The 8,349-nt window shown below is 41.9% G+C and overlaps 1 non-coding gene across 1 annotated transcript; it reads left to right on the forward strand.

Annotated features, from left to right (window-relative positions):
* Positions 1 to 7,818: 7,818 nt before the first annotated feature.
* Positions 7,819 to 7,890, forward strand: Trnat-cgu (transfer RNA threonine (anticodon CGU)). Its single transcript has one exon. It is a non-coding gene; the product is annotated as a tRNA-Thr (tRNA).
* Positions 7,891 to 8,349: the final 459 nt, after the last annotated feature.

An 8,349-nucleotide genomic window follows, 5' to 3' on the forward strand; every position in this document is an offset into this window, starting at 1 on the left:
GGTCGATTTTTTCCAATATATATGCAATTTCTGAGGGCGTATGGCGCCCCCTGTCCATCCCTAAGCTAAAACAGTAATTTGGACATATGTATTTGAAAAGAATCGACCCATGCCGCCGTGTTAGGTATCTGCCACGATAGCAGAGGACGTTGGTTCGATTCTAGCCCTGGGCACTGGAGACATTGGGTCACCTTTTTCTTCGTAATTATATAATATTTACTCGTATTTCCATTTATAGTCTGTCCATATGTTTGAAGTCGTTGGTGTCAGTCACGCTAAAGGGGTTGGTCCGTGCATATGTGTGTTAGCTTTGTTGCATAACATTTCGGTATATCAAAGATCTGGCATGTTGCTTTCGATACGCAAGGGAGCTAATGTTGGCGATGTGCGAAATGCATGCTGGAGGTATACATAAATATCGACTTTTATAATTTTGGAACCAATAAAAATAAAGGCTCTGAGAACTGTTGACCTCGAAAACCCCCATGGCACTTCCATTTTGCAAAAAATTCTATATGTATAACGCTTTGAACGCTACAGACGGTTGTGAACGTCTTCCGAAAGTCTTGCCGAGGACGCCCACGACCGTCAGCTTCCCCAATGCAATAGACTTAATCGGTACTCCGTAAAGTTCAATTTCGCTTAAATAATCGCGATCGCCTGGCGTGCGGGGCAGGGCATATTCCTTCGCCGTCTGGCGCTCAAATGGATAATTACCAAACCTGCTCACCACGTTTCACGAGAATCGGTTGAGAAATGCGACCTGTAGAAATCCGAACATACGTAAGAAATCTTGCCTATGATGAAACGGTGACCTTTGCTTTCGCTCGGTCGAAAAAATACATTTTTTTTATATAGGAGGCAACTCGGTAGTACTTACTTATAATTAATTAGAGCTGGCGGCGTCCTCGCACAAAGTATCAGTATTGCGATACGAGGAAATGCCGCCAGCATCCTTGGTACAATGGCTTAAGAATATAAGCTTACTTACTTACTCACTTACTCCTCTGGCGCAACGACCCAAAGTGTGTCTTGGCCTCCAACACTACTGCTCGCCACTGATCCCGGTCCTGTGCAGTTTCTCGCCAGTCTTCAACCTGGAGCCCGCGTAGATCCGTGTCCACCACATCCGCCCATCGATACCTAGGTCGACCGGCTGGGCGGCGTGCTGTCGGTTTTCCCTCAAACGCTCTTTTCACCGCCCGAAGCCGAAGAATATAAGCTAGTTATAGTAATCCTCTGTATATATCCATTATGTATATTGTCATTGGAAATAAAGAATTCTCAAGAATTTATTGTTTACCTTATTTCCTCGCATGTCTGGAGAAAAGCACTATATATGCCTCGGCAGGAACAGCAATTCGTGGATTTGTATTCTTTGTCTGACTCCGCTTCGCGTTGTCCGACAAAATCGAAACTCATCCACGAAATGCTCTTTCCCGGCCTCTGTAATAATGTACTAATAGGAAATGGGCAAGCGAATAGCCTGATGGTAAGATTGGTAAGCGATTACCGTCCCCCATAGACACCCGCAACACCCCTCTGCTGTCTTTAGACGGGAGTATATAGTTTTTAAAACATATTATTTAATGCGACACACGTCGCGCAGTATGCTGAATAAAAAAAAAAAACATTTATTCTGGTAAAAAAACCCTGCTTTTACAATTTTGTTTTCTTCTGCCAAACTGCAAGACAGTTCCGCACACTTCGCTGGCTTCGCAGAAAACCAGCCTTTGACAACGCTTAGTTATGCCAACTGCATTGCTGAGTGGAGACCATTTCAGCCTTATTATATCTATCTTTATCTGTTTTGTATACTTCTTTCACATTTTTGTTACGAATTCTGTAATGTTTGTGTTGCCTGAATAAATATTATTCTATTCTATAGTACGCTCTTTTCTTGAAGGTTTGAAGGTCGTTCGGTCCGGAAATACCTTGCGACAGTCATTTTAATTCTGTAAAGCGATACAAATTGCCCGAATAAGATGTTTTTAGAGATAATTCGGGAGTGACGACCGCGAGTCCTTGTTATGGCTCAATGTGAAGTATCTTTAGGATTCCAGAATCGTGACTGGTTGATATATTTATATATAACGAGGGAAGAAATCATATCAATTTTTAATCATCACACTTGCTCGAAATAAATCTTATTTCATGCAGGTACAATGAAGGACAATGACTAACAAATTTACAAATTTGTTAGTCAAATTTGTTAGTTTAGCTTAATCGTTAAATGTTTTAATTATAGGTGGTTATTATGTATGCAACAAACGTAAGCTATATCTGAGCGAACGTAATAATAGTTATGCTGTTGTTCTAAGCTTTAGTGTAAGTATGATTTTACCCATGGCAATGTTATAAACACTAAGTTGTTAAAAAGTTTATAATGAGCGCCTATAGCTCACTAAACTGTATTAATTTATTGTTATTACTGTCTAGGATGGAAATGTACACTAGATTAAGTAATTACATTGTACTAAATTATGTTAAATAAAGAACTCAAAAAAAAAAAAAAAAAAAATGAAGGACAAAGTCATGTATTGTTCCCGCGAGAGTTGTACTTAGCTTTTTTTAAACTGTATTACTAATTCATACTAACCAAGTAGGTATAAATGAGCTTTACTTTTAAAATACTGACGTTTATCTTTAAAAATATTTTTACACAATTTTCAATCATGGCTGAATGCCGGATAGGGAGCGTGCATGAACTGTAGGAGGCAGCACAGGAGACGTCAGATTTTTGGCGCGAGGCGTAAATGTGATGTTTATTGTTCCGATGTCGCCCAAAAGATGGCAGAACCTACTATGCACAAGTGACGTGTAAATGTACATGTTTATGGTTCCGATTCAGGTCACAAGATGGCAGATCCTCCAACACGCACGGTCCCTATAGGTCTGTGCCTTCGATGCCTAACCTGTCAAAAGTGTCAATGAATGACAATATGGCGCACGAATGTTTGAAATGTCACCGTATTTAAAAATTGTTTCGCTTAAAATTTAGTACTTTCTTCGCAAGTGTGATGAAAAACATTATGTGTAACTCCGGGGGTAAGAATATTGCAAAGTCGAGTCTTTAATGCACTCCAGTCTGCGACTGTAGTGCATCTAAAGACCTCGTTTGCAAAATTTCACTTACCCTATCGTTCCACAATATATGTGCTATAATTATTTCTAGTTAAGGGATTGTCCATTAATCACGTTATATTTTTTGGCTATCGTCTGCGTAGAAATGGATAATAATAATGGTTGATAAAAACTATCCTATGTCGTTCTCCGGGTCTCAAACTATCTCCATGCCAAATTGTATCTAAATCGGTTCAGCGGTTTAAGCGTGAAGAGGTACCTAACAGACAGACAAGAGTTACTATCGTATTTGTAATATTAGCAGGAATAGGTTTTGGTATCATACCACAGTACACAAATTAATACCAATCTCCCTACGTATGACCTAACGGGCATTCCAGCAAACCTAGGTAACCTAGGTAACGGCCTCGCTCTACATTCGAAATCCTACCTTCACCCTTTTAATTAAAGTCGATAATAAATTGCAGCTCAAGCGCGCTGACCTGATATGCAAATATCAATCTTTCCAATTTGGGATAGGGACCGTGCGCGTTGGAGGGTCTGCCATCTTGTGGCCTGAATCGGAACCATAAACATGCACATGTACACGTCACGTGTTTTCTTGTGCATAGTAGGTTCTGCCATCTTGTGGGCTACATCGGAACAAAAAACATCACATTTACGCCTCGTGCCAAAAATCTGACGGCTCCTGTGCTGCCTCCTACAGTTCATGCACGCTCCCTATAAAGTAGATAATATCTACTTAATCTTTGGGGTGACATATCGACCTATTAGCACAGAATACAGAACCGTACAGAAAGGAAACTTCCTACAAAACTGAAGTTTGACAGCGATTCAGGGCTGAATCATGTTGTCCCTTTCTAATCTATAGAACTATCCCTTTCGGCTATTTAGGGTTATCAAAATTCATGTAATAATCTATCTGTGGTTGTGCACGCAAAGGAACCTCGAGTTCTGCCAACCCTAGTAATTGCTCGGAGCAATGCTGAGCCGAACGGAGCCGAAAAAGCCCGAATGCTCTAGTTCCCCCCCCCCCTGCTATCAGCCCCAAATTAAGCAAAGCTTGTACTATGCTTACTAGGCTACAATATACACACTTATACACCGTGTTTTTTATGATTTCCGTTAATTTCAAGGGTGCATCCCTGAGCTTAGTATGAGTTAATACATTTGCTACTAAAAGTAAATACTATCTCGAACGATTGATGTTCAAAATGACATTGATAATGATAAGTCACAGTTTTCAATTGTTTCGTTAAGTTAAATGTAATGCTCGTGTTACAACAAAGCTATATGCAACATTTAATAACTTTTTATGAAAATAAAAATAATTAAAAAATTAAAAAAGTTATTTTTTTGAAAATGTACTATGCCATTTAGTTTCCTTAAACGTACTTACCGATACCCCGAAGTTAACGGAATTCAATAAAAACACGGTGTATATAAATATATAGTTAGATACAAAGATGGCATCCTATCTCAGGAGCAAATATTCGTGATGAACTCAAATAAATGCCCTTACCAGTATTCGAACCCGGGACCTGCATGTAGCCAAGCCTTCAACTAGTCACAGTCCGTAGTAAACCCAGTCCAGACGGGACAATTTTTCGCCCAATCTGATTAAATTGTCTTAACAAATAAAAAATGAAATTTGCTCGCCGATCCCACGGACACAAGAATGCCAATTTTCTAAGCTAGTATGTGAGCTTGGAGGTATTTTTTTTTTTTTTTTCGAGGGCTCGAATGCCACCACAAATTGGGGATTTTTAAATTGTGTAGGTGTACTACAGCAAAACTATTAGCTTAGCACCTCTGCATACATATTTGTACCTACACAAATTAAAAATCATCAATTTATGGTATGGTATGTCTGAGTGGACGCTAGATGAGATTGACGCCATTTTTTTTTTGTTCGATTTGCAAAATTTGATCATCCCGTCTGAACAGGCCTCTAGCTGACCTTAATAATATACGCCTTCCCTTTCGGTCACACTTTGGTCGTAGTACTCCATAATATACACCTCTAGATGTAGGTCGTGTGAGAGAGTGTCAGAGGGAGACGGAAGAGGCTGTTGCATGCAGCCTGTTGCATTATCGATCGGCCCGGGAGAGCTATTTATAAAGCCTGTTTTGTTTATTTCGTACATGAACCAAAGGTTACTTGCGTCAAAAATTGTGAAAAGTACCGTTGGCAGATATATTTGAGCGCCCGGCAGAAATATCTGAACAAGCACTAACGACTTGATAATGGAGGATTTGTTCAAATATTTGAAAACACACTGGCTACTCCGATATAACTATCCAACCTGGTAATTGTTAGTGTCCAACCAAAACCGGATTTTTTGCCGAAACCGGAGGTCCAGTTTTGCTCTTGTTTGGGCCGAAACCGAACCTTCGGCCGAACTATGGTTTTTATGCCGAAACCCGAAGAAACCGTAACCGGAACTTTGGTCAGACACAGTCTAAAATACTGTTCCGACGCGGCAGAAAGGTTGGGCAGTTCTTTGGCTAAAACCGCTACCTCGAAACCTTCCGAAACCGAAACCGAAACTTCGGTCGAATGCTAACGGTAATCCAATGGATGTATCGTAATTCGCTTGAAAGCTGCCGTTGAGTGTCTTTCAAGAGAATCACCCCACAGAGAGAGAGATGCAATACGAAACGTCATTCAAAGTCACGGTCATGTCATTCTCCAGGTCCATGGGTCCGCGTACAAGTTTCTTGCAGAAAACGCGAAACGTCTGGTTGACGCAACTGGTGACCGAAGAGCTGGCGGCTTCCTCGCACAACGTATCAAATCAACATTGCGATACAACGAGGAAATGCCCCCAGCATCGTTTTTACAATGTCTAAAGGGCCTATTTTAGATTTAAATAAACTAGTTATAGTAACACCATTGTAAATAAATTTGTTCAGATTTTTCAAAGTCAATACTTGGCGGGAATCCGTTGGCTATAATTCTTTTTTTTTGTCTATAGAAACGCCACCTTCAAAGCGGTACCCCAACGGGGTCCAAGGGGTCCAACTCCTGGACCTGTCTGATGATGTCTTGCTGATGATATTGCGGCACCTCACGCCAAGAGATCTCAAGGCACTTGGATAGTAAGTATTATTTATATCAGCACAATTTAGAGATAGAAATCCGGCTCTAAATTCCTTTCCTTCTATTTGTTTTCCTTTTGGGTTTAAATTTAGAAAGTTTTTTGGATCAGGATAACTCTATGCTAGTTCGATGTAGAGATATGTACGAGTAAACCATTTAAAATGGCGCGCCTTTGTCCAGAGCAGCTATGCGCCAACTCGTCTCGAAAGTACTGCTTTTTACAAGCTTTTATTTAGTTTCATCTGTCCCGTATTCTGTCTGTCGGTCTGTAATCAAATCTTGCGAGTTAAATTTGACCCACTTCCCGGTTTCCGATGAAGCTGAAAATTTGCATACATATGTAAGTCGGGTGACAATGTAATATTATGGTACCATCGAGATGATCTGATGATGGAGACAGGAGGTGGCCATAGGAACCCTGTGATAAAACAACGCAACCTAATTGTGTTTGGGGTTTTTAGAATTGTCTCGATGAGTATTAGTTGCCTGTGGAAAGAAAGGTACAGTCAGCGATAAAAGCTTGTACCAAAAATGAAATTTTTGCCATAAACTTATTTTGTTTTTGTTTTGTTATGTAGCTGTGTGTGTGTGTGTATTGGTCACCGAGCTATAGGGTATTTGACTCGTTATTAAAATTATACAGTGGTCTCAAATTAGAAGCAGAAGCTTAACGCGCGTTCGAATACATATGAAAAGAACTAAAAACATATGTCCTTACAGCACCTGCCCTCGCCTAGGCGCGCTCATACTGGACCGGTCTCTCTGGCAAACCGTAGACGGCCGCGGGCAGCCGTGGGGCCGCGCGCGTCTCCGCTGGTACTTGACGCGCGCGTTGCATGCTGGCACGCGGGAACTGCTGGTCAGCGGCTACGCCAGGGAGGCGAGAGAGTAAGTAGCTAGTGTATCATACTGGGCCGGTTGCTATGGCAACTGTAGATGCGGACAGTCGTGGGGCCGCGCGCGTCTCCGCTGGTATTTGGTGCGCGCGTAGCACGCTGGCAAGCGCGAACTGCTGGACAGCGGCTACACGAGAGTGTATCACACTGGGCCGGTGGCTATGGCCACCGTAGACAGCAGCCGTGGGGCCGCGCGCGTCTCTGCTGGTACTTGGCGCGCGCGTTGCATGCTGGCACGCGTGAACTGCTGGTCAGCGGCTACGCGAGGGAGGCGGGAGAGTAAGCTAGTATATCACATTGGGCCGGTTGCTATGGCAACAGTAGACGCGGGCAGACGTGGGGCCGCGCGCGTATCCGCTGGTACTTGGTGCGCGCGTTGCACGCTGGCACGCGCTAACTGCTGGTTTGCGGCTAAGGGAGGGAGACGACAGAGTAAGTTATTACTAACCGACTCCGAAAATGTTTTTCTCAATTCCACGAGTTCTTTTTTGTGTTTTTGTCATGTACGTTTTTAGAAGAGGGCTGGACCGAATTAGAAAACTCCTTTTCTTCACAGATATTGTGACAGAGGGAAAAAGGGGAGTCAGAATTGTCTCAATGAGTATTGATCTCCATAACCCTACAAAGCATTCGTATATAAGGTGCAAACACGTACTGCTCGCCCTTAGAGTTGGTCAAAGGCACTTAGCCTTTCAAAGATAACATACACTATGAATTTCGGAAGGGTACCGCCGTGGCCGGGTAGTCTAGTGGTTAGGACGTTAGCCGCGTAAGCTGAAGGCGCGGGTTCGATTCCCGCCTCGGCCACCGGTGAACTATGACATATTATGATGAAATGTTTTAATAGGTATTAGATATTTAGTTAAATTTAATATTGTGTGCCCTAACAGGGTGTCATGAATTGACTAAATTAATTGTAACACCTTATTATGTATAGTTTCTATTTTTCTCCGTGATTACACAAACGTGATTATTGTAATTACACAAACCCATTCTGTTAGATGTGTACCTACTATTTAAATAGTGTTATGTTTTATCTCTTTAAATTAAAGAACGTAAAACCACCCAAATATATTTATGTGAAAATCTGGCCCTGTTTTTTACCTGCTCTTCGAGAAACATAACATTGCTTCCTTGGCGCTAGCTAGCCGTGCGCTCGCATTACCAGTGCAAGCGAGGTCTTCGAATACGTATCTTTTTTTCGGATCGCAGTGTCACAAGTTAAGCTGGTTTGAGAGCGTTTAGTCGCCTACCTTAGACGCACCA

Source organism: Cydia pomonella, chromosome 27 (genome assembly GCF_033807575.1).
Source record: "Cydia pomonella isolate Wapato2018A chromosome 27, ilCydPomo1, whole genome shotgun sequence".
NCBI classification, from domain to species: Eukaryota; Metazoa; Arthropoda; class Insecta; order Lepidoptera; family Tortricidae; genus Cydia; species Cydia pomonella.